Below are 26,160 nucleotides of genomic sequence, written 5' to 3'. Positions count from 1 at the left end.
TCAATTGAAGTTCTATAAAGGGCTTTTCGTGTTTCATTCCTGCCTGGAGTGCAGGAATCAGCACAAGGTTTTGAGCTTCTATCTGTGGTTGCTTTGTTTCAGTCTGCTTGTGAGTGAATTTACTGGGGGCAATTAGGCCTATGAAGAAACGCTAAGTGAACTGGGTCTCTATAGCCTTGAGGAGAGAAGACTGAGAGGGGACCTGATCCAGGTTTATAAATATCTGAGGTGTGGGGGACAAAGTGGTGAGGCCAGACTCTTTTCAGCAGTGTGTGGAGACAGGACAAGGGGGAATGGACAGAAACTGCAGCACAGGAGGTTCTGCACGAATGTGCACAAGAACTTCTTTACGGTGAGGGTGACGGAGCACTGGCACAGCTGCACAGGGGGGTTGTGGGGTCTCCTTCTCTGGAGATATTCAAGACCTGCCTGGATGCCTACCTGTGTGACCTGGTGTAGGGAGCCTGCTTTGGCAGGGGGGTTGGACTCAATCTCTAGAGGTCCTTTCCAACCACTATGATTCTATTACTGCGTATGTGTTGTAGTTGTTCTTCTATGAAAGCATATTTCTTTGTCAGGTGCTGTTGTACTCTGGCAGCAATGGTACATTTAGTGCTGAATATGGAGGAAGCTAGGCTGCAAAAATAGAGTCCAGATTTCAGTCTTTTAGAACTGAGGTGTGTTTGTCTATGGTTGTTTTGGCTTGGTTCATTACAGGCTTAAAAGCCAAGTGCAAGATCTGCTTCTAATTTCCATCCTCTGCCAAAGTTTTGATTTCTAGGATAAGTTTTTGATACAACCTCTGGAACCTGTAGTTTCTTTTCTCTCCTTTTGCATTTCTGTGTACCAAATGCATCTAATTTTTTGGTATGAGATAATTTGAAGCAATCAGAAACCCTCTGCCATTCTTAATACTGTCCTCACGTGGTAAACTGTGCCTGTCAGTCCAAGTTGTCACGGAATGGGAGGGTTGTTTCACTGGCAGTGGGTACTGTACTTCATTTTGCATGTCCTTTCACATCAGCTACCTGTTAAATCTTTGGGGTTTTTTTGTTGTTTTTTTTTAAATATATTTAACTTTCAGTACTTAGGCATTACATATGTAGAACAGAAGTCAAGAACTAGAGCTGTTTGAGACTGTTATGTGGTGTGAAAGCATCTTGCTTTGTTTTCTTTCCCTTCTGCCAGTCTGTATTGGAAATATGACTGTCCTCACAATATCCCTGGAAAGCACTGTGTTTAGAATCATAACTGCCTTTGCAGTGTCAACCCTGGCTAGCTAGGGCTGCTTGCTGAGAAGCCATAGCTTGTCCTGTAATGCCCTTGCCTCAGAGCTTCCTGCCGACTTTGCTTTGAAGACCTGACTTTGCTTTAGAGAAATAGCTTTCATGTCATTAAAGCTCCCATCTGTAAGCTGTACCAATGTGTTTTCATCTCTCTGGTATATTATAGCTCTAAATTGTGGGAAATGCACCAGTGTTTATATTGTAATGTCCAAACGAAGCATTAGTGGCTTCACTTCTTTGGGGAATTCTTTTGGATTCTAGTTTCAAAGGATTTATTAACTACAGGCCAGTATTTAGCAAGACTTAAGTTTCTGCAAGTTTCAAGTCAAATCTGTAGTTTATGGAAGTGTTGTTTTTGTTTGTTTGTTCTATTTTGTTTTTAGCAGTGCAAAGAAGGAATAGAGCTTTATAACCTGAGTGTGAAAGTTGTTAGGGAATACTATTTTCTGCTGTGTAGCCTACCACTCAACTCCAGAGCGTTTCAGCTTAATTTAATTCATTGGGACAAATATACAAATATATATATAAAATAAAATACGTATATTATATATAATATGTTATATATTTAATATATATCTCAAGTTGAGTTTTTGCTATATATCCAAGGCACAGTCAGCACCGCGGAATACATTTTCCCTTAAATATAACCCTACTTATTCTCTTGTTTTGGCTTGATCCTGATTAAAATGTCAGTACTAATTAAAAAACCTATTCAGAGATGAGTGTATTTATACTAACTGATGTTTACAGTCTTCTTTCATGTGAAAAGATTTGCCAAAAACATTTTTGTTTATAGAATGTTAAGTAATTGGAAGTTATGGAGGCGCTCTTGCACCTGTTGATGTTAAGGGTCCTTAGTGGAGGAATACCAATTCTTGAACTGTGTTGTGTAAGTTGATGTTGTGCTTTTTTTTTTCCTGCAAGATTTGTCAAACTGGGCCTTTTATTGTAGTTATGTTTATTGATTCTAGTTACGTTTATTGTGAATTAAAAGCCCATGAGGGAAAAGTCTTTCTAGTATTTTTGGCAGCCATCTGACTTTCCTTGTTTATACTTATTTGTTTCTTAACATAAATTTAATTTGTATGTGTACAAGAATTACAGGCCTCAGCTGAAGCCTTGATAACATCCACTATAAATGAAGGATGTAGGGTTGAAGTAAGAACACGACACTGTCAAAAACTTATGCACCTGGAACTTAACTGAAGACTTGAGTCAGTGTGATGCTTGGACATGGTAGTTTTAAAGCTCTAGTGAAATTGAAACTCTGGTCTTCACTGTGTGACTGGACAGATGCTATTGCCTTGCTGGTTGTGCTTCAGTTGTCTGGCCACTACTTTTTTTTCCCTCAGGACTCCTCAGGATTTTGAGAGGTAAAGGTACCATGTGTACCTGTGTGCAGTATATACCCTCACCACCCTCAACTGTAAAAGATCTTTTCCTTCTATCTAAATTCTTTGAGCCTGAAACTATTCCTGCTTTTTCTGTTGCCACAGGCCCTGCTAAAGAGTCTGTTCCCTTCTTTGCTGTATCTTCCCTTCAGTTATTGAAAGGCTGCTATCAGGTCACCTTGCAGCCTTCTCTCCTCCAGGCTGAACAGCTCCAGCTCTCAGCCTGTCGCCATGGGAGAGGTGTTCCATACCACTCATTGTTTTTGTGGCCCTTTTCTGGACACACTTCAGCAGGTCTGCGTCTCTCCAGATTCTGGACACAATATTCCAGGTGTGGCATCACCAGCACAGAGCAGAGGGGCAGCATCGCCTTCCTTATCCTGCTGGCCACTCTTCTTTTGATGAAGCCCCGGATACGTTTGGCTTTCTGGGCTGTGTGAGCACATTGTTGGCTCATGTCCAGCTTGCCATTCACCAGTACCCCCAGGTCTCTTTTGTCAGGGCTGTGCTCAATCCAAATGTATAAATCTATATGCATTATTTGTCATTGTAAGAGGTTTTATAATCCCATTCTGCTGGTTTTAGTACATAGGCAGTTTCAGATTTACTGGAACATGGTAGAGTACGGCATGCCTGCCTTTCTTGGTGCTTTCATTGTTATTGTCCATTTTCCTGCTGCCGGGAACCTGCTTTGAGGGGGATTGTAGTTGATGATCTCTAGAGGTCCCTTACAACTGCTACAATTCTGTGATTGTGTGATTATTCTCAAGCATGTGCTCTAACAAAAAGTTGCATCTCTGCATGACCAGCCTGTTTTTAGGGCGTTTTATCCAGCAAGGTTAACAGCAATAATCTATCCTTTTCACACAGCTATTTGGGTTGCATTTTCTTTGACATCTTATTGTTCTTGATAACTCTTATGAAATGTAATCATAAATGTCTTGCTGAGCTCTTTTTGTCCTGTGATACCTGAGGGAAACCATAAGCTAGCAGTAACTGCAGTGGAAACCAGCTGTTTTTATTTGTCCTTTAATAGCTAAAATAAGTATTTGATCCTTTTTTCTGTGTGAAGTTTTCTGTTATGTGGACTTATGTATATGTTACAGCAGGTATATCCTGCAACTGTCCCTGCATGTGTTGAACCTTCTCTATGCCCTTCCCCTCCAAGAGCTTGAGCTGCAAGTACCTTCCCGCAGTGAACTGCAATGGTTTCTCTATGATAAAATCATAAGTCAATAACTGTATCTGGCCCCATGTTACAGAGAAGATGCATAGAACTGGTGAAAAAACATGGTTTATCTTTTCGTAAGTACTGTACAGAAGTGTAGAAAAGACACAATCTGGTTAAGAATATGTGCAAAATTGTGTCGTACCCAATTCCTTGAAGACAGAGTTAAGCCTGTACCCACACTCCATCTTAGTGTTACTTTATCACATCAGATGCTTCCTTCTACATATATAACAGATTATATCTGTATGTGTGCTGCCATAGAGTTCTTAAAGTTGTGGAGACTGTGGAGCTCCTGTAGTTGATAGTTGAGAATTTTTTAATACCTATAAGGGTATAGTTTACGGAACTTTAATTTTCCTTATCCTTCCATGAGTCTCCAAATATGCTAAAAGAAAGCCTACTTAAAACATTTTCCTAAAGGAAGTTTAGTTGTGGCATTAGGTCTTTCAATTGAGCTCTTCATTTGGGCAAGTTGGATTTATATGCTCAAAGGAAAGTTAGAAGGAAGAGAGGCGCTTTGGTTTGTTTGAAGGGCATTTTGCAGTTTTCTGTTCAATGTGAGGCATTCCTAACAGAAAACATTTTCAGTTTGAGGGAAAGAACATGTGGAGAGCATTAGCAGTTCAGCAAAATGCGCAACTGATTCAGATTTAATTTAAAGGGAACAAAAGAGGTGCCTTGAGAATTTGTCGGAAGTGCTGTGGTTTTGAGTTCTTTGTGCTGATGGTAACACAGAGGTGAGCTGAAATTGCTTCATCAGAATCTTCTTAGCATAATTGAGACAGAAGAAATTATGATTAATGGACTTCATGTTGCTGCATTATGGATTTGTACTCCTGATACACTTATGGTTCTTGCTGTAACTTGGTAAAAGTCCTGGATTAAATGGAGACAGTAGTAAACATGTTCATTGGATGTAAACTGACATCAAACGAACTGAAAAAATGTGAAAAGTGCATTTCAAAGTCTTTTTAATTTATTTTCCTTTAAGAGTTAGGCTTTTTTAATGGTATAACATGAGTTCTAGTTAGGGTAGTGCAGATGGTACTGGGGCTTGCTTCCAGATGTGACTGAAGATATCTGGTTCTGCTTTATTCCAAATTGAGTGAAACACAGAATATGATAAAAACACTTTTGAGCTTTTTAGGATTATTTAAGTTTGCTTTGCTCAGAATGTGGAACACAGATGCTCTAATAAGGTAAATGCTCTAAGTAAAGTCCCATGGTCCCCCAATCAGTTTGCTGTGTGAAAATCTATCCATATAAATATACCTATGGTTTTGTTCTTAAAAATGTACACTATTATGTTGAAATGTTAGATTTTTTGTAATATTCCTAATGCATACTTTTAGTCAACTTCCTTTGTTGGATTAACTCCAGCATTTCCTCATGAACCGTTATTTAGCCACCTCATCAAGGAAGTTAAGAATCAGTTCTGTATGAGTCTGTATGATTTCAGAAGGTCTTCAATTTTAAGCAGGGAAATTTCCAAGAGTTTTCTGCATTTTTCATGTAAATTGTAATTTTTATAATAGGCTTTGTAGCAAAATAAGAAACTGTAGAGCAGATAAAGCCTCCTTGAGCAATAGATTGCTGCTTTAAAGCAGTGAATTTCTGTTTAAAAAAGGCTTGTTCCACTTTTGAAAGGACCACTGTGGAGCGTGCTGGTGGGATGCTTTTTTTTTGTCTTGGGAAGCATTGTGTTGCAGTGTGGAAGCTTATCTGACTTGCACCTGAAAGCGCTGCAGAAATTGAGTGAGATGTCTGAATTGGGATGCCTTCATCATGACTTCTTTAAAGACAACTTAGACTTCCGTAGTAATTTGTGTTTCTTGCAACATGTAGAAAATGTGCAAGGGAGAAGGCATGTCCTTTTGACTCTTAACAAATACTAAGATAATTTAATTCTAAAAGCTTTTTAAAGCAATCAAAAACCATCCAATTATCTTTACTAGGACCTTAAAGGAATTCATCTCTTCATAAAGCCAGGAAACTAAGTAGTATGATGCTTTAGTTCTCTCCTTTCCCCTGCCACAAGCCAACTTAGATATTTCAGATATTAAAAAAAAATATATGTAAAGTATCACATTACTGATACATAGATTTTTAATGTGCATATTTGTAAATTTAGCTCTAAAATTAATGAGAAAATTTTTGTAATCTTTAAAACCGTTTTTAAGCCTGTCAATAGTGGTCCACAAAAATGCTTAACTCTGTAAATACATGGTGGCTACAATACTATCTACTATGTTGAGTTTTGTGGCTTTGTGGCCAAGAGTTGAGTATCTCGTGGTATGATTTATTTTTTTTAACCTGTCTGAAAGTGCTTCATTTGGAAGATAAAAACCACACGAGTTTGGTTCAGATTATGTAGGTTGCTCCAAACGTAATACCTCCTACTTTATTGTGTTTGCCCATGATGTCAGAGGCATTGGCATGTCAGTATCACAATGGGAGCAGTGGTTTAAAAAATAATAGTAATAAAAAAAATAGAGCTTTGCGGAAACCTTGCGCATCCTATTTAGTAGGAACAAAATACTAAACTAAAAACGCTATAATATTCTAGAAATTGTCTAGGCTACTTTCTTACTAACAAATTACTGAGGGAGATCCTGTGCAAGAAATAAGGAAATGTTCCCTGTATGTTTTCTTTTCTGTAATGTATCTTTTTCATTCACTGTATGTCTGATTTCTGCTTTCTAATGAGTGAGTTTTATTCTGTTATTTGAATACCACATACCACAGATGATTGCATACTCAGTCAGGCTTTATGATCATTTATTTTTTGTTAACTTAAATAAGACAATGAACACACACCATTAAGAGTCCTAAGAGTTATGCAGAGTCATAAGATATGTGCCTGAAAGTCATACATGTGCTTCAGTCTGCAAGTAGCAGTAAGTAAAATGTTCATTGATGTCTCAAAAACCTTGCTAACTTCTTGTGAGCTCATTGCCAAGCTGAGTATATTAATAGCTTCTTTTCAAACCAAGGTTGTGTTGTTTCAATCTTTGTGTGTAATGACAGGACAGTTAAGTTTTGTTACTGTCTCAAGGTCTGGAAGTGGTGATATAGAATATATGTGGCTTCCTAGCATGTTTGGATAAAAGGGTTTTTTTTTTCACTTCTGTATGTAATACTAAATGTACTGTCTCTAACAGTTAAGTTGCTCTCTGGCCTAGTATCCATGTTATTTCTGGATTGCGTGTTGTGAAAGTTTTCATTCCGCCATTCAAATTGTGTGCTGTTGATTTCTTATCTTCAGCTCTTCCCTTTATGTAACTTGTCTTTTCCATGTATAGCTGTTTTATTTCTGTATAAATTTAAATGTTTTAATATGTAATGGGGTTGCATCTCAACTTCTTTCCTTCATGAAAGAAATATCCCAAAGGCTATAGAGCTTTATTTAAAATAGGTGGCACAGCTTTCTGATGTAATACATTGTCTTCTGTAAAATAAATGAGATCCATTCATATTCAGTAACAACAAATTAAAAAAGAACAAATGTGCAGTAGTGCAAAATATTTCAGTGGTACCTTCAGAAGCATTTAGATGAAATACTTATCTCTGGTTCAGGGTGTGCCACAAACAGATGTGCTGAGTGGCCATTATGGCTTTATACTCATATGAGCCTGGTGAAGTCAAGGATGTGGTGATATTTCTCTGGAAAAGGAAGAGATGAATGTGGTGGTGTTTTTTGGATTTTTTTGAGTATTTCATGGATAGTGCTGTAAGCATTCTAAAACGTAATCTTGAAGACATTTTTTGCACCCTGTGTTTTAACTATGATATCTCATTAAAGTCTTTTGTTTCCATTTTAAGTCTCAATACAACACACAAAAAAAAAAAAACTATGAAAGCTCTAAAGAGATTAATGACAACTTCTCTGCTTGAATTTTAAATAAAGATTACTGCAAATGGAATAGCATACTGTTTACATAGTAGGATGTCACAAGACTTGTATATTCATATTTAGCATCTTGAAATGATCCTGGTATGTCTGAAGTTACGTATCAGGCTTCTTTTAACCTCTCAGACATGAAATATTTAGCTCTGGTCTTGCTCTTAAAACATGAAGAATGCATTTGTAAACTGTGTGCTTCAAAAATAAATTTTGTTAGTTTATTTCTCACCATGACTGTTGACAAAGATTATATGTCAGCTTTAAGGCCGCTTATAATTTCAGGATGTCTAAACCTGGCACCACAAGTTAGCTTCTTGATATAGTGAGGAGGGAAATTTCCCAGTTAGATGGCTTCCTTGCTTCTATAATCCTAAAATTAGGTTCACTGGCTGTTCAGGAGGCTGTTCAAAGTCAAATGCCACTGGAGAGATTTGCTTTCTTCCTGGCCTTTTGTGAAACACAGACAGTTGTGAGCCTGGAAAGCTTCTTGGCATGCTAGGCACAGAAGGCCTGGAGTAGTGGGTTTATAGCTCAGCTTGTGTGGTTGAAGAGCTGGTTCTGTCTGTGCAAGAGCCTGGTGAGCTGCTCTGTAACGCAGAGGAAGATGATGTCAGCCAGCTGTCAGTCCTTTTCTGTGCCTTGCTGGTTAGAAGAACATGCACAAGTGGTCCCTCTTACAGGCTCATCAGGAGATGTTTCTACTTTTGTCTTTTGCTGATATACTGCAGAAAATTTCTAAAGAAAGCGTGTTTGCATCATATGTAACAGTACTCTGAGAAACTTTGGGTAAAGTCTTAACAAGGGAGTAATTTCATGTGTTATTCGCTTCAGTGTTGATCAATTTCCAGTATATTACGAATATTTTTGATCCAAAAAAAGATTGTGTGAGGAAACAGAAGCCTCCTTATATCTATGCCTAAACACTGTAGTGTTTTGGAGGTTATGTGCTCTCGGAGACAGCATGGTCAGCAGAGCTCTGTACTGTAAAGGTTCATACACAGGACAAGTGCATATGTAAGCAGCCCTATGTGGCCTACATAATATGTGGTGGAGCAGTAACTAGCAGTCACTCTATATCTTCTGGGCATTCTCTCAGAGGTCAGTGATCTGATCATTGCTTACAGTGAGTAGGAAGGCACTGGGTTGTGAGTTTCTCTCTGCTATAATGCGTCAATGAATATAATGTAGGTGAAGCTTTATTGCTATATCACTGCTGTGGATCCCCTTCTTGTGAACCCCTTAATCACTCTTGTCATCGAACTTGGCATCTGTTTCAGCCTCTAGGCTCTATCTCTAGTGAGTGGAGTTTGTCTAGAGGTCACTTCAGAGCTTCTTGGCTATGTTCCTGCCCTGAACTGTTCTTCTTCCATTGACCATAAAGGGAACGATCAGAGAAAGGAGCTGCCAGGTTGGGAGGCTGATGTACTTGCTGTTGTCTCATTCTGTTTAGTGTCTGTAGAGCCCTCACCCTCATAGTCATTGTAGGGAGGCAACAGTTTTCAGTGCAATCTGATTCTTTGCCAAGCTCTCTAGGTAGCTACAGTCATTTCTTTTCCCTAATTTCTACCAGTATCTAGTATGTAATTGCTATATGCAAGTATACTTAATGGTATAATTCCTGTGTAATGAACTATCATGGGAACGGTGTCTGAACAATTACTTAGAGGTGAAGAGGCAGTTTCTTTATTTCTGATATATATTAATTAACTAGTTTTATTCATTTTCAAGTACACTGGGAAGAGATGTTTGAGTTGGTCCTTAATCTTCTTTGTCCTCTTCCCGGGTTATCTATGTCTGTCATATTTTCTATGTTGCACTGATGGTTTTTATTGCAAATGACCAAGTGGTGTTGGTAGCACTGCTGATGTTCAAACTTTTTCTTCAGTGTTATATTTTTATAGCTAGGTAAAATTTGCTGGCTGTCAGAGGGGAATTTCTGTGTATTCTGTTTATTCTGACCATGTTTCTTGTGTGGCCAATCAGGAAGTCTTTGTGTAAGTGGTGGGCTGGCATGCTTTTTTCTTTTTTTGTGATGGGTTAAGTCTTTCATCTTTACTATCCAGCAGATACTATTGTTGCTATTTTTTTTAAAAGCTTTATTTTGGAAATGCCTTATCCTTCCTCATGATATGACTAGAAACTTCTTCTAGCACTGTTTAAATGCAGGCAGTTCCTATCCTGCAAGGAATGTATTTCTATATGGCAGGAGGACATGTGCTGACTTCATGTGTTGGTATCTGTATGCACAGTGTGCATTATACATGCTTATGTGCTGTTAAAGGCACCCAATTTGCATGCCAGCATGTGGATTGCATGATGGAGGCCCTTCTAGCAGTGGAAAGAGCAAGGGAAACCACATTCAAATGCATGTTTGAGCTACACTATGTATTCCAGCCTGATGGAAAAGTTGAGTGTTTAAGTCTGAAGGTAAGCTGAAGTTGACAGCTTTCCTGGCGCTGCCTCACCTGTTCAGCCTGGCCCATAAATGCCCTGTTATTGAGCAGAACATATTAGGGACTTAGCTTTCTCTTACATATGTCCATTTGTTTCTCTCATAAATACAGAACATAAAGTCTCTGGGGGAAAAAAATATCCAAACAGTTGTTAACAGAAAGTAGAAAGAGGCAGAACGTTTGCATAAGAATCCCAAATGTGTATATACAAGTGCATGTAGGAGAAGCACGTTTTGCCATACAAAATGGAGAAGCCATCAGCGAAAGGCTTGGTGCCCAAGAAGAATAGAGATGAAGCTGAAGAACAGCTGCTACGAGTAACATGTTCTACTTTCTTGTCCAGCGGATACCTTTGGTATCTTTGGGAACTTGTCTTGCCTCTAGCAAAATTAACTTCTGCACAGTGTGTGAATCATATCTACTTATGTTGTCCTTGTTACGGTAGTCATGTTAGGATGACTGTGAGGTCATTCAGACCAATGTGTTATAAAAAGAGTTCTAGGTAAGAATAAGTGAGATTGAGAAGCTGAGGCTGTGAGTTACCTCCATTGGCTCTAAGACTCATTTTATAAATAGAAGGAAAATATCAGTGTTATCACTGCCACTGTGCCCAAGTGCTTTGCTAGGGTAAAATTCAGGCTATTGTAACACAAGTCTTTCTGGGCAGATTCTCTTCTCCCTTAAGGTTTGGGGACGAAGGTTATGCATTTGATCTCTGTGGAGCACTTGAACACAATGGTATCGTTTTTTCTTTTTGGTAACTTATCTGAATCTGTTTCCTGGATATCAGATTTGTAGGCGCATCCCTTCCCAGGAGAAAGGAAAGTTAATTTTACTCTAGCTCTCAGCATGGTATTTCTGATCAGACTTTCTTCAAAGAGTACTCTGATGGCATGTTGCTGGGGGTTTCAGACAGACGCTGCCTGTCGGCACCTGCTGATGGATGAGTTGGTGGCAGTCGGTCAGGCACAGCACGCACGCCCTCGCTCATCCCTCCCTGTGAGGGTCAGGTCAGCTGTGCTTTGGCATTTAGCTCCCCACTGGAAAGATCTTTGCCTTATTTCCTGTGAATAACAAGAAAAAGGAGGAGAGAGGCACTGTGCAGGCTACCTGCCCTCTCCCTACTGGGAAAACAAAGAATCTATTTTCAGGGCAGCAGCATGTTCAGGCTATGTAAATGTGATACCTTATCAGAGGCTGCTGTGGTGCATGTCACCATTCACCCCTTTCACATCATCTTGTTGCTAGATAATGAAACAGTGACTTTCACGTATCATTTCTGCCTTCATTAGTTGATAACAAGAAGAGTGCTAGTGACCAAACTCTGTCTGTGTGACCTAACCACAGCTCTCAGAATTCGGTACTGCTGTTCTCAGCATGCTTGTGCACACAACGGCACTGCTCTTCAGTCTTTTCTTTCCTCAGTGATTGAATTTGTGTATTATAGCCTTAGTACTTAACAGGGATGCCTTGTTTAAACCAGCAAGAAAAACAGTAGTGTGGTTTGGACAAAGAGCCTGAATTCCCATCCTTCTGCTCTTTCTTTTGTGTTATTTATTTATTTACTGGGGGGGGGGGGGGGGAGGGTTAATTAACACAAAAATAATAACAGGAAACTCTTAAATTTTCTTAACCTCTAATTTGTGAGTAAAAGCAGTTGTTGGCTGGCTTAGTCTGCTCAGCTAACATCACAGCAGTGACGTCTGGTGCTTTTGCTGTTAATTCCTTGGTCAATGTACAGCAGAGAGAAGGTTGTATGCAACTGAGCCCCTGGTTTCTTAGGCCTGAGGCTTCTGAGCCCTGGCATCTTAGCTCCCTTGTGACATTTAGGAGTTTCAGTCTGACTGAATGAAGTGTGCACTGGAGAGCAAGGCACAACAAGGATTCAGTGGAAGGGGTTATAACTTTCTTTCGAGTCCTTGTTGTGCCACAGGTTGCTGGTTCATTTCTTCCATCCTGATGCAGTTAAGGTTACATTTCTCAGGTTCACATCCTTGACAGTCTAGGTCAAATGCTAGAAAATTAAGTTTCTTGGAAACAGGTTCTTCTGAGGGTAGATGTTTCTTTTCCATTTTGATTTGGAACACTTCTGTTAAGGAAGCACAGTTTTATCAATCTGTGATTTCTTGTCCCTTAAAATGTGATCTTGTATTAGGCACTTGTCTGGTACTTCAGCTGCTGTGAGCTCCAGAGTCATGAAGGCAGTGGTGTGCTGCTTAGTTTTGTATGGAATGAATGAGCACTTCTGTGCCCCTGCAAAATAAATACCAGTTGCTTAAGCATTTGATTTTCTGTATTCCAGCTCTATGAACTTCCAGCATGTGGATACCTTTTTTTCTTTTTTTCTTTTTGATGCCCACTTTGATAGTTGCTTGAAACCTGTTTTAATTCATTTCAGCAGCTGAATTGCGCACAGTTTTCAGAGGGCTAGCTTCTCTTGTGCAGTAACTAGTGTGCATGCAGGACACTGGGTGTGTAAGGGCAGAATCTTTGTCAGTACTGCAACCAGCAAGTAATAGGAAAGCACAAAAATACATTCTCTTTTCTATGAGGAACGTAAATGAAACCACTTCCTAATCCCTAGCAACCAAGTAAAAAGAGTGATAAGCTGCCCAGTCCTTGCAGCATGGGTTTAAAAAAATAAACAGGTAATTTAATGGGAAGTAACTGACAGACCTAAGGAAGTAGTTGTTTATAAAGAAGGTGTGTATATGTTGTTTTGTTATACCTTAATTAAATACATTGCAAATACATATTGCCAACATGTATAATGCAAATTAATTGTAGAACTCTTTTGTTATCTTGTGTGATCAAAATAAATGATTAAAATGATTTTCCTATTCTGTAGAGGATTATCTTACACAGATATTTAGGTTATTCCTGGTGGATACCTTGTGAAACGTTTTCATCCTCTCTCTTGCAAAGAGTGGGCAAACTTGAATGAGTCATGGAAGGTCTATAGAACAAAATGTCCTTGATGGGTCAGATCAAATGTCTATGGAGACCAGTTCCCCTGCTTCTTTCTCCAACAGCTGGGAGCAGTTGCCTAAGTGAACAATACAAGAACAATACAAATTGCAGATATTTCACCACAATGTTTTCCAGCCTCTGGCGGTTTTATTCTTCATAGTCTTTGAGGTGTTGTCTGTGGATTTTTCTCCCAGGAACCTGCCTAGTTAGTTTTAAGATACCATTCTTGCTTTTATAGTGTAGGAAATAGCTTTGAGTTTCAGTGGTTCAGTATTCTGCATGAGGCAGAAGCTATTTTGGGTTAGATTGAACTTCAAACTTTCATTAGATAACCTGTAGCTAGCTATATCAATAAAGTAGTTAGCAATTCACTATAACTTTCATTGAAAATTCAATACTGATCTCTGTTTCCCTCCCACCCTCACCTTTTTTACTGGATGGAAATCCCTGACCTGGTTGAGCATGCCTGGGATGCCCGGAAGCTGGGCCATCTTCATTACATGCTACTTCCTTAAAGCTCTTCAACAGTTATTTGACACGTATTAGCCTCATTACATTTGTCTCTTCTGTATCCCTTTCATGTAGCTTTCAAATTTGGGACCATAAATTTGTCTGTTATTAAAAGTGTAGCTACAGTTTTTTAAATAGTGCGTTTAGTTATGCTTTCTGCTCTTTGTCTTCCCTTTAAAATAATTCCTAAGACAAGTTAGCTCAGGGGCATTAAAAAAAAAAGTTGCTGCAGAACTGGTATTATCTGACCTGTCTTCTAAGTGATAATACTCAATTCAAAGCCATAACTATATGAAAAGTTTGAACAATTTCTTTTGTCTGATGCTTCTCTGCACTAAATTTCATCTGTCGTTTATATCCTTCATTCAGAGTCATATGGTCTCCTGGCAGTTCATTTATGCTTGATTCTCCTCTTCCCTGCTTTGAGTATCTGAGCAGTAACAAACTTTGCTCAGCTACAGCACAGACACCAGCACCCTTTCAGTTAGCTAGACTCTGAATTTGGATTTTTGAAGTATAAATTGGATGTAATTTTTAGCTCTGGAACCTCCTGGGTGTTAATGAAGGCCTGATTGTGCCCTAACACATCTATTTTGATGTAAAGATATTGATGTCACTATATGCGTGTTCAGGTGTACTGAATGGGTCAGAACACTTAAATTCCTTGTATTGGGGCAGGCTTATCTGAACATGAATGTGAGTAGTCACTACACATCTTTTCCCTTCTATTTAAGGTAACCAGTGCTACTTTTTGCTTGTTCATCATTGCTGTATTTTCATAGATTCTGAACAGCTAGTCTCAAGAAAAAAGTCAGTATGTTTGGCTGAAATTCAAGATCATTTTTCTATCTCAATATAATTGATTGAACATGGCCATTACAGCTTAATTAATGTTATTTAGTAAGAATACTGACTCAAATTACTTCAGTTTGACACAAAGCAGGTCTTTGCTGTATGAGCTCATTACCCTGTGTCAACTAACACCACTTTGCTGTTACTGTGCATTGCTTCTGCTTGTTGAGCTGCTGCAAAGACAACGCTTGCAGAATGAAATTCTCTTCTTCCCTATGGTGGTAGATTCATACAGTCTGAGCTCTACAAATTTGTGGGTAAATATGCCACTTTAATGTTCAGAAAGGTCAGGTGACTCAGTAAGCCTGTTAATGACTTCAGTTCTGGTTGTTATAGTGAGAGCAGTGTCCCAACCTCTATTTTCATGTTTTGTGCCCCATGGAGGAGGAAACTGAAATGTTAACAATAACCTCCTACCTCATGGTCAGAGTTGGGGGTTTGGGAAGAGTTGGAAGATCCTCCGTACATTAAAGATTAGCTAAATTTAGAGTATGTTTTTTGCGGGGAAAGTGCAGTGCTCTTTCCTGCTCCATTGCCATATTTCACCAGTCCCTCAGTTGTACAGGGACGTATGTTGAGCCATATGTCTGTTCTATGGAATCCCTGAAGCTCTGGCTTTTTTTCACTCACAGGGTGTTGATGCACTGGAAAAGGTTACCCAGAAAGGTGGTGGATGCCCCATCCCTGGAGGCATTCAAGGCAAGACTGGATGTGGCTTTGGGCAGCCTGGTCTAGTAGTTGGTGACTCCACACATGTCAAGGGGGTTGAAACTTGGTCTTTGAGGTCCTTTTCAACCCAGGCCATTCTATGGTTAAAGCAGTCTGTGCTGTATGATAGGAAGGAGGTGTATTTTAGATACAGGTGACTTGAGATGTTAGATGCACAATGTGGCTGTGTCCCTGGCAGGTCTGTGGAGGTCTAAGCTTTAGCCTCAGGAGCAGGTAGAGAGAGTTTCTGCCACTGGAGAAAGCTTGTAGTTACCCTATGCTTTTTGAAGAGAGTCAGAAAGGTGGTATAACTACGACATGAGACACTTACTGCTTAGATGTGCTGGGCAGCTTGTGCTACAGCCTCACTTCACTCCTTTACTTTTACTTGGATTCAGCTTTTTGTGTCATTTTCTGAGATACCTAACTGATTTGTTACCCACAGATGACAGAGATGGTAATTTTGGGATGACTTATTTGTGGAATATTTTTGAGGTTTGATGTGTCAAGAGGTCAGTTACGCTACATGGAAAATTAAAAGGGTTTTGTGATTAGGTAGGATCCCACTTATGTGAAGTTTTTATTGATTTTATTATTGCAATTAAGCCAGAAACTTGGCTCTTGTTTGAGAAAGAGGCTGAACTTTTTTGTTTCCATTTGCACTAATGGAAGAAAACTATTTAGAAATCCGATCTGAAAACATGAAGTTTTCATCTGACAACAGAAGAGAATAGAGGGGGAAAATACCGTCCTTTTTGCTTATAGTTTTGTGGAAGTACTCGCTTTGCTCATTTGTACTTGTTCACTAGCAGGCAACATATTTCAGTTTTATTATTTAGCTGATTGTTAATTGTGAACTTTCATTTGAAACTGGTTGCAAGCCCTAAAGCCTCATGGTTTGTTTTCATGTGTAAATCTGTCTCACAGTGGCACAAAAAAAAGTATGAGCATGCCGAGGGTAGTTAATGGTTAGTTAATGGAGGGTGGCTGATGAACCCTTGCTGCTGAAGAGATCAGCTTACCATAGAACTTGCAAAAAGTCTCTGCAAATATGCTACATACATCAGAAATATGAAGATACTGGGAGGTATAAATTTGTTTTCAACAGGGAAAAGATGATTTTTACAGTTTTATGCATAAGAGTGTTTATGAATGTTAGTTTGAAAACTTTTATTTTCTTTCAAACCGTGGAATGCCGCTACAAAGAATATGTTTTAGAGAGTCTGTACAATTTTGTACTATTGCTTAAAGCTAGTTTACTATATCATGTCTAGTAAAAATCACTTCGGAAAAGTATCTCTTCTACTAGTCTCTGTTGCAGGGATTTAAGACTTTAAAGCTCATCTTCTGAGACTAGTCCTCTGCTATCCCACATTACATAATCTCGTCTTTAAAGTTACTATCTAATATATAGAAGCATAGCAATAGCTGCTTTTTAGCTTTCAGACACGTTCACAGATTGCAACTTCACCCTCTAGATAGTGGATAAAATTGAATTTCTGCTGGCTGTGCAGCAACCTGAGATTTAATTACTGCTGACCTCACTTGGCATCCCAACTTTGGGAACAGCTGTGTGTGCTGAATCAGATCTTCAGCTTGTGCAAAGTAATTCTCCTGTAACTCATCTGAGAAACTTGTACAGTGTGTGTGTCACCTCTGTCACGTATAGAGAGAAAACATATTGATCTTTGCTGCTCTGTGGATTCTGCTTTCAAAAGCAGCAAGCAGTTTCCATGGAGGAGTCTCAGGGTAAGGGAAGAAATCAGTATAAATGTATGTAGTAGAGATGAGTTGGGGAGGAATAGTCTTATGCTTGAATTTCAAATGAGATGTTTCTGTTTCTCAGTTGTCCCAGAGGAGTTCTGAGGAGCTTGTTTTATTCTAAGCATGTCTCATTGCATTGATTATGAGCAGAAGAGCACATTTTAAGTGCTGTGTGGTCACTGAACATTGATTGCTCACACCATTGGCTCTTGTAGAGAGGTGGAGGAATCTGGGTTTCCGAATCTGGGCAATTTGTCTTCAGCAAACTGTGACAGATTGCTCTTGGACTTTGCCATGTTACATACCCTGCAGGTTTCCAAAGGAGCAGCTGGGAAGGCAGTGAAGGCTTTCACTTGGTGTTACAGTAGGTATTTGGATCAGACAGTGAAATGTGAGTACATAGCTTGAGGCTACTAAGCTAATTGAAGGAGAGGTGTGGAAAAAAAGCCATCCTTCCCTCCTATACCTTCCAGAAAGCCTTCCAAAAACTTCCTCCTGATCCCTAAGGGAATGCCTGCTCTTGAGGATGAGGAATGTTAGTGGATACATCTGTTCAGCAGAGTGGCCACATTAACCGCCATATCCAAAATGAACACTTTGATTTCGTTATCTCACTAAGAAAACACTGTGTCACTGTCCTGAGTTCTGTTGTAAAGGGATACCTGGATTTAAACGAAGCTGAGTTCATTCAGTACAAGCTCACTGCTAGAGGTTAGGTCAGTTTAGCAGAGGTAAAATACTGCTGTAACAGACAAACAACTGTTTGGGAAAGAGGGATTGAAATAGAATAAGGTAATTAGGGCAAGAGACAAATGTATTGCGTGACACTACTTACATGAAAGGGGCTGGAATCAACAGTTACCTTCCTGAAGGTTTTTGGCTGTAACACCAAAAGGAAAGCACAGTAAAATGGAAACAAAGCAACATTTCTATTGTGATTTCTTTTGTACGCATGCGAGGTACTTTCCAAATACTTGAAAAGGATAATCCTGTCTTCAAAGCATGCTTTTTTTTTTGAATGCAGAAAGGTAGGCAGAGTTTAGATGAAGGGTAACTAAATAAAGAATGCATATTTAATATAAATACCTAATTTTACATCTAAGAAGATGTTTGATATGGTCAAAGTTAAGAGTTATAACCTCAAAAGTCTACCATAATTCCAATGCTTTCTAACTGCTTTTTTTTTTTCCCTGTATTTCTGTTCTTAGCAACAGAGATATTAGAAGGAAAGACTGAACGGAGACTCACATTTTACAGAGTTTAGTTCCTGCTATTGCTTAGTGCATGCTTAGTGCGTTAGATAGCTGGATGAGACAAATCTGTGAAGAACAGTGTATGCTGTAGGTCACACAAGACTTCTCTCCATCCTGCAGGCACTTGAAGGGCAGCAGTGGCTCATGAAGGATGTGTTTGTAGTCTAAAAGAGAACATTTCTCATAAAAACATTGAGGGAGTTAGATAACTATAACAAAACTTTGAGAAAAAGACTGAAGAGGAACCTAAGGACTGTTTGGAACCTGAAGCTGAATGCAGCACTTCTGGCAAGTCTTCAGATTGATTTTGGTGGGTTCCTTGGCAAGTACTATATTATAATAGTGGATGGCAGGGTCAAGTTGAGGTTTTGTGCAGAACTTATATTTTTACCAGTGTTTTTCTCAGCTATTTGCTGACATCAAAAGAATGCTGACTTAAAGAAACTCTAACTTCAGGTGTTGGAGGGGATTTTTTTTTAAAAACTGCATTTTTTTCAGTACAATTTTAGTTACTACATTTCTTTTTCTTTGTCAGTAACTAGATTTTCTTTCTATCTACTGATACCAGAGGGGGAAAAAAAGGCTCAAAGCAAAATTTCTCTGATCTGCAGTGAAATATTTTTTCCTTTTTTTCTTTAAATTATTCTCTGACTACCTCTTTGCGTTCAAGGAGGGAGACAACAGACCATATGGCTAAAGCCTGGTTAAAGAAATAAACAGTGGAGAGAAGGGTCTTACAATAACAAGTGTTAGGTGACATTAACAAGAGGGTAAGCTATCAGACTGACTCCATACATAACCTCCTGGTGTTCTTGTGGGCCAGAAATGTCACTCGAAGGCTGTGAAGGATGACTGCTAAAACATCTGCTTCTTGCATCAGCAATGTAGGTCTAGGGATATGATTCTCACTAGCTATTAAGCAAATTTAACAGTTTTTTCAGTTTCTATTATTAACACTAAACTGGTGCAGTGCAACACTTTCCTCCTCTTCTTAGGATGGTGCTTACTAAATGGGGTAACTTCTATCTTCTATCTTGGAGGTACACCATGTGTGATTACCAGTTCCTCCAGAAGACAATTTATACCAGGAAGAGTGTGACATTAAAGCTGAAGTACCTCAGTTGACCAATACTGGATTTGGGACTGTAGCACTTCTGCTTGCAGCTCTGTGTATCCAGTGAATGTTACGTGGCCAGAACTCCCTTTCATTGAGGTCAACATCATTTAGTACTTTTCCTCTTCTCTTCCATATCACCTCCCCAGGGTTCTAATAAAAACCTACAAAAATCTACAAGAATTTCTCCTTATCATGATGAATTTGTTTGGATTTCACTGTTTAAGTTGATACTTGTGTTCTGCTGTGTTTGCTGTGCTCCTCTTCAGCTCTGCCAGAGCGTATGTTTGTCTTGTGGAAAAACACTTGGATTAAGATTTCTCTAGATGCTCAGATGAGGAGGGATTTTAAAATGTTAAGATTCTGAAACATTACTTTTATCAGTGACAGATGAGATTCACTAAATAATTATTGTTAATTTGTTTTTTCTTAAGCTTATGGAAGGTATTGTGTGAGGTGCCCTGTGCTGAACTATGGTGTCATTGTCCTTGGATGACTGGTGATTAAACTGTGGAAGTCTGCACGGATAAATTTATTGAGACTTCTGATTGAGCTAAATGGAAAGTTTGGATAGTTTCCTTTGTTTTGCCTTTTTCCTTTTTTGATTAAAACATATGTATTTTTGGTTAGTCGAGGATAGTTAAAGTATGAAAGTACTGACATATACAGTCAATCTGAAAGATATAAAGGTTTCTGCTGTTACCTCCAAGTAGCTTTCTTTACTTGTGTGTGTTATTTTTGTCTTAAAAACAAACAAGCAAACAAGTCCAGTTTTGTTGGAGGTTTGTCTGAAAGAGATAGTCAGGTGCTAGCAATGTGCATTATTTACTCTGTTGTTTTAAAACAATTTAAAGAGATATAAAGTGCAAAAACGCTTTATTCCGTAAGAGAACCTGATAGCTAAAAATAAGGAGGTAGTAGCTATTTTAAGTTGAAATTTACAACATCTCAACTCTGATTATCTTTATTTTTTCTTAAGACTGATCTGTTTTTGTCATATAATTTGGACATAGTTTATAATATGCCAGATGAAGGTTTGTCTACATTTTCTGAAATATTTTTCTTTAAGTAGACCAGTCTGTGTTCTCTTCTGACCTGCTTTGGAGTAGCTGTCTAGAAGTGTGTCACAGCAGTGCAACAGCTCTGTAAAAATTCAATGTGTAAATTTTCAAAAGCATTGTGGAATTTTTTTTTTGCTGCCTCTTATTGAACATCCTAATTAGTGAAGTTCAAGAGAGTCCTATTACAGCTAAATTGCTTCCTCCCTTGCTAGCTTTTCAGAAGGGTAGTGAAATATATCCTGGATTAGAGTGACAAATTAATACGACACTTTCTCCTTTGAACCCTCTTGCATTCCTAGGATTTGGATGGCAAATGTAGATAATCAGATTTGGTTCCTTGCTGAAGTATTTAGCTGGGTACTACAGGGCTGATCTGTCTGTCAAAGGAAATCAAATCTCTCTTCTTGTGTAAGCAGAAACCTGTTAAGGTAGAAGGAAGTGCAATTACAGTTAAAATTGGTTGCAGCACTGATGCTGTCTTATGTTGTCTTTTAGAAGAGTTTTGTTCTTTATGAATATTCCCAAACTGGCATAAGAGTGAACATGTTGCAGAGATGGCCTGCAAGCAGACAGAAATTGTTTTCTTCCCTGGTGTTAACCAGCATGGGAAACTGCCAGGTACAACTGCACTTGGGTTGAGATGATGCTAAAAAGATAAGAGCAATTGTACTTAGTGCTTGTACCTAATGGAATCAGATAAAAGGTAGAACAAGATTTTTGAAAACCTGCACCTCTCTTTCTCACCTTCTTGAGCTTGCTGTTCAGCAGTTCAGTGTTATAGTGCCTTGAGCTCTGCCAAAAATTCAGCCTTGAATGTTAAGTCTTCTTTCACTGGACTTTGCAAGTGACAGTTTAAAACAGAATATGTGATAGCCAAGGTTGTTGGAAATCACAAGGATGATTTTTTTGGCCTTGAATGTGGATCCCTACCTTCTAAAAGGACCATACAAATGCCAGGTTATTTCCCTTTGGTATGTCCTATCACTTAATCTGGGAAACAGTTCCCTTGATACACTGCAGCTATGACTACAAGCTCAAGAAGGGGTTATGGAACAAAGCAGTCTTTTTGAACAGAAGAATGAAGAGGGCAGTAAGTATTATGAAACAGTATGTAGAAACCTGTAAGTTATTTGCCAGGCATGTAACACTTTCTAGAAATCTTTTAAGGAAAAGAGCACAGCAATAGCTTCCCCAGATTTCTCTCTGCTGAACGGAGGCTAACAGAATTCTCTTCTGAACTGCTGGAAAGTTCACGTTTCTCTTCTACACTAGAGAGAAGTATACATCAAATACAAGGGGAATTTTCCTTGCTTGCATCGACTGAGCCTTACTGCTTAATAAATGTTTATTTTGCTATTAGCATGGATAAGAGAGTTCTAAATGCCTCCTGAAGTGAAGCTTACTGATGGTAAAGAACCTGCTTTTGCTGCTGGGTCTGAAATTGCTGTGTTCTGTATTTTTTTTGACACAGCCTGGCCTGGGGTAGAGATATGTGCAAACAGTGAAGTTACAGTTTTCAGAAGCTTTGTGTATCTTTAGGTAAAGTTATTTACTTATTCTTTTGAAAGAAATAAAATCTGAAAACCTTTTAAGAGAAGGAAAAGGAAAATCAATTTCTCTTGGTGCATAGGTAGAGACTTGTATAAGAAAGCAACCTGCAGTGGTAGTATGCAGTCTTCACCCAAAAGTCTCAGCCAAAAGCTGTCCTTAATTTGCAAGATTTCCGTGCTTACCTTTTTCAATTTCTAGTGTGGATTATTATGGCTTTGAGAGCTATGTGTGGGGCAGAATGAGAGGGCAACAGCAGAGGCTTGTGATGCGGGTTGCTGTCCCAGCCACTGCTGTGGGCTGCCCTGGGATCTATTGGTGGTAGGTGTCCAACTGCAGAAGGGCCACTTGGCCAAGTGCTTCCTTCTTTGTTTTGCCTAGTAAAGGGACTCTTGAGCTCCTCATGTTTCACAAACTGGGGAGGTCTGAGCCTGTGTTTCTGCACTTAGAGTACACCATTGTGACCTTTGCTGAACAGGTTCAAAAATAAGTCTGAAACAGTCAGATTACCTGCAGAAATGCAGGGATTGGTTCAGCTGATAAATCACTGCCTTTGGGTCGAATGCAAATGGTGTGGGTTGGGTCTATTTTTTTTACAGCTGAGTATAATGGATAGCTGGCAGTAGATAAGGGCTGAACTATACATGGATGAATATGTGGAGTAAGGAAAGTAATGATTCTGACTGAAATTTGTACAGGTAAAAAAAAATCTGGTTGTCCTAGTGTTCAGATTTAAAACATCAGTTATTGCTGGGAACATAAAGGTAGAAGATGAACAAAGCTTGATCTGAGCTGTGTTACAGCTGGCATAAAACTCCTTTGAGCTACGAACCACTATTGGAGACTATCATACATCAAGAAAATTATTGTGAAGTTTGAACATTAGGTTATATTCTCTGGACATTTTCTGCAACAGAGTTGATTTTGACCATTCATGTCCTTGTATTCTATTTTATTCTGGTTCTGGGAGTTATTTGATTTATTGAAATAAACTGCTACAGTAGGATTAGTTAAATATCTTGTTAATATAATATTAAATAGGTTTGTATTCTACCAGTTCATAATCCTGTAAACTCTGGATAACTTAAGCAAAACTTGATTCACTGTATCTTGTTCTATTAATAAATTCGGAGAGTTTGGGTGTGCAAGGCTTCATGTATAGTATTCATATCATGTGAGTTAACATGTCCCATCTAAATGGCAGGACTTCTTTAGTCTAGACTTGTCTTACTTGATCATATATGCGAGTTTGTGTGTATATGTCTATACGTGATCATTCTAGGAGCATAGTAATGACTGATATTGAACAGAAAAGCTTCTGTTGCTGTCTTAAAAATGATATAGCTGATTCAGTGAAATAAAGAAGCAATACACATTTACATTTTTGACTCTAGATACTCTTAGGCTCCTGGCCAAAAGGAGATCCTGTATATTTCAATGCCAGGTTGTTATTTCTAGTGATTTGTGGTAGTGGATTGTGTTTGCTGGTTGGGCATCAAACATAGAAATGGGAATACATGAGTTAGTATTATTTCAGAGCTGACATTTCTTCATGCTTAGTCACTGTGTAGAAGTGTATGAGCACTCATGCTCTACAAGTGTGTTAACATAAACCAGCAAGCATTAGAGCATTGAAGAAAACTGAGATCAGCTTTATTCTTTGGTTAGTGAGTCATAAGTGCTGGGTTTTGATGGCATTAAGAAGTCATATTACTTTTAATTTAAGAAGCAGTTGAAAATAGTAATTTGAACCAGTTCATTTTCAGAGTGCCATAGCGATTTATTCTTGATGACTTGTCTTCAATGAACTTGATTGGTTTGTCTTCTGATTGTTTTTGGAGGTGTTACTGAAGATTCCTGAAAGAAGTGTTATGCAAAATACCATCTCTGTTGCTTTTTTTTTTTTTATTCCATTATTTGCTAAATATATATATACCTGACAGAGCAGTTATCTGTGTATACTGGAACTTTGTACGAGAGCCTTGACTGTGGTTAAAAAAAAAAGTCTCTACAAATATCAAAGTCAAACACTGAATTTTTTTATATTTTCATTTCAACACCATTACTAAAAAGTTAAAAACTTGGAAGATAATGTGAGATACTTGTTTTCAGTTTTATGCCAGAAGAAGGAGGTTAACTTTGGTTAGTTTTGGGGTATGTATCTGGAAATTTTTGTTCTAACTGGTGTAGTTTCATTGTTTAGTTATATTAATTAGTGATAATGCAAAAGGTCTTTGTGATTCTAATCTGGCAGAGTAGTGATGCATGTAAATAACTCAAAGCATGTGAGCTGTCTTCTAGTTCTGCTCAGGGCACTTACATTCAGTTGCAGTTCTTTGAATCAGGATCTTGTGGAAGTTGACATGCCAGTAACCTAACAATAATTTTGCACCTCCCAAGAGAGCTATTGCTTTACGGGATTCATGGATGCCTAAACCAGAAATGAGCGTGACATACTTCTTAGAAATGAAGAATACCATCTTCACATTTCCCAGTTTTTCCCTTGTTAGTTGTTTGTGTTTCTTGAGAAGTTTTCCAATTTGTGGATTAAAATGCTTAGCATACTACCCCTTATACAGTGCTCAACTCTTTAATATACTGTGACTTCTTGTCTTCAGAAAATATTTTTTTTTCTGGTTGGTACAGAGTCCTGCTTCACATGATGTGCAACAATATAAAGAGATACTTGGGACTCTATATTTAGCATTCATGTGGTTTTAAATAAATGTGTATAATGTAGTGGAAGAGTTTTTGTTAGAGGGAAGAAGCGTATACCAGCTGTTTCAGAACTATTGTGACTTCTATTCTGAATAATAGCACTATTCTTGATCTTTTTGTATATTAATTTTTAAGCATATAACATGCAGCTGTGTATTGAATCAAAATAAGATAGATGTTGGGGCTAAAGATATCCTTCACCTTAAAGTTTTGAACCTGTTTCACATTTTTGTTGTGGTTGTTTTAAATGGCCATAAATCTATGCAAGTCTATGAATTCACTCTAGATTTATTCAATTTCAAGTATGTATGCTCATAGGGACTATGAAACTGTGATGCTTAGGTAGAGTGTCTAGATCTTTGAATTTATTTTTAATAGCTGCGCTTCTAGGTCCAAAATGTTACATTTATTGAGTTTTTGATAGTGGTAACAAGATGTTCAGGTCCAGTATTTTTGAACTCTTTGAAATGTTGGGGACTGAAATATGATCAAAATAAAATATAATAATAATAAAAGGAAGAACCTTTTCCAGCCAACCTTTGTTGCATCTACAGTGAATAAAGTATACTAATTCCACAATGGCCTTTGCAAAGTCTTGGCTGAGGAAGCTGTATCTGTAGTCTGTAACCGTGCCAAGGTTCAGGACAGGTAGAGCCTTCTCAGTGTTGTCAGTGGGAAAAAGTACAAAATGAGTTTGTGACTAAATTCTGAATTTGAGGTGTGAATACTTTGTGTTCTCTTTACGTTAATTCTTCTGGTTTCTCCCTGTAACTGCCAGTCTTCTGTTAAAATTATATTGGGATGATACCATATCCTTCAGTAGATTACTACAGGTCTTTTCTCAGTGTTGAAATAAGTCTTTAGAAATGCAGACATGGAGTGTGGTTTGGAAGGAGGTAAGATCAGCTGTTAAGAGACTTCTGGGATGTCTCAGCTAATGTGACTCAGAGGGGCTAGATGCTTGCTTATTGTGTGCATGACCTGGCATAGTTATTCTCACCGTGTGTTAGTACTTTGGTTTGTTTGATATGTGTCCCTAAGACTATGGATTTTTTTGCTGGTTTCAAATGTTCAAAAATCAGTCCTTACTAGCTAACATTTAAAATAAATGACACTGAAGACCTGTGAATAATAGAACTATATTTAGAATGTATTTACCATGTGTGATTGCTTTTGGGTGAGCATTTGGCAATTAATCTCATATTCTGTAGCAACGTTGTTTATGCTGTTGTCTATCTAGTTTGCTGGAAAGCTGTTATCATGTGCGTGAGTCGAGACCAATGCCTCTCACAGTGGAGCTGTTCAGGAGAAACAGGGAGAATTTAATACATTTTTTGGATAAACATGTTTTTGTAACTTCTGCTTTTGAACACAAATGGGAAATGCTTTTCAGCATC

General features: G+C 38.4%; 1 protein-coding gene across 8 annotated transcripts in view; it reads left to right on the top strand.

Annotated features, from left to right (window-relative positions):
* FHOD3 (formin homology 2 domain containing 3) overlaps positions 1–26,160 on the top strand; it is a 356,118-nt gene that overhangs the window by 44,231 nt on the left and 285,727 nt on the right. The gene's annotated exons all lie outside the window — the stretch shown is intronic.

Source organism: Cyrtonyx montezumae, unplaced genomic scaffold, assembly GCF_038088225.1.
Source record: "Cyrtonyx montezumae isolate F1298 unplaced genomic scaffold, pur_monq_1.0 scaffold_8, whole genome shotgun sequence".
NCBI classification, from domain to species: domain Eukaryota; kingdom Metazoa; phylum Chordata; class Aves; order Galliformes; family Odontophoridae; genus Cyrtonyx; species Cyrtonyx montezumae.
Note: the sequence above shows the minus strand (reverse complement) of the source record. Positions and strands in the feature narration are given on the sequence as shown.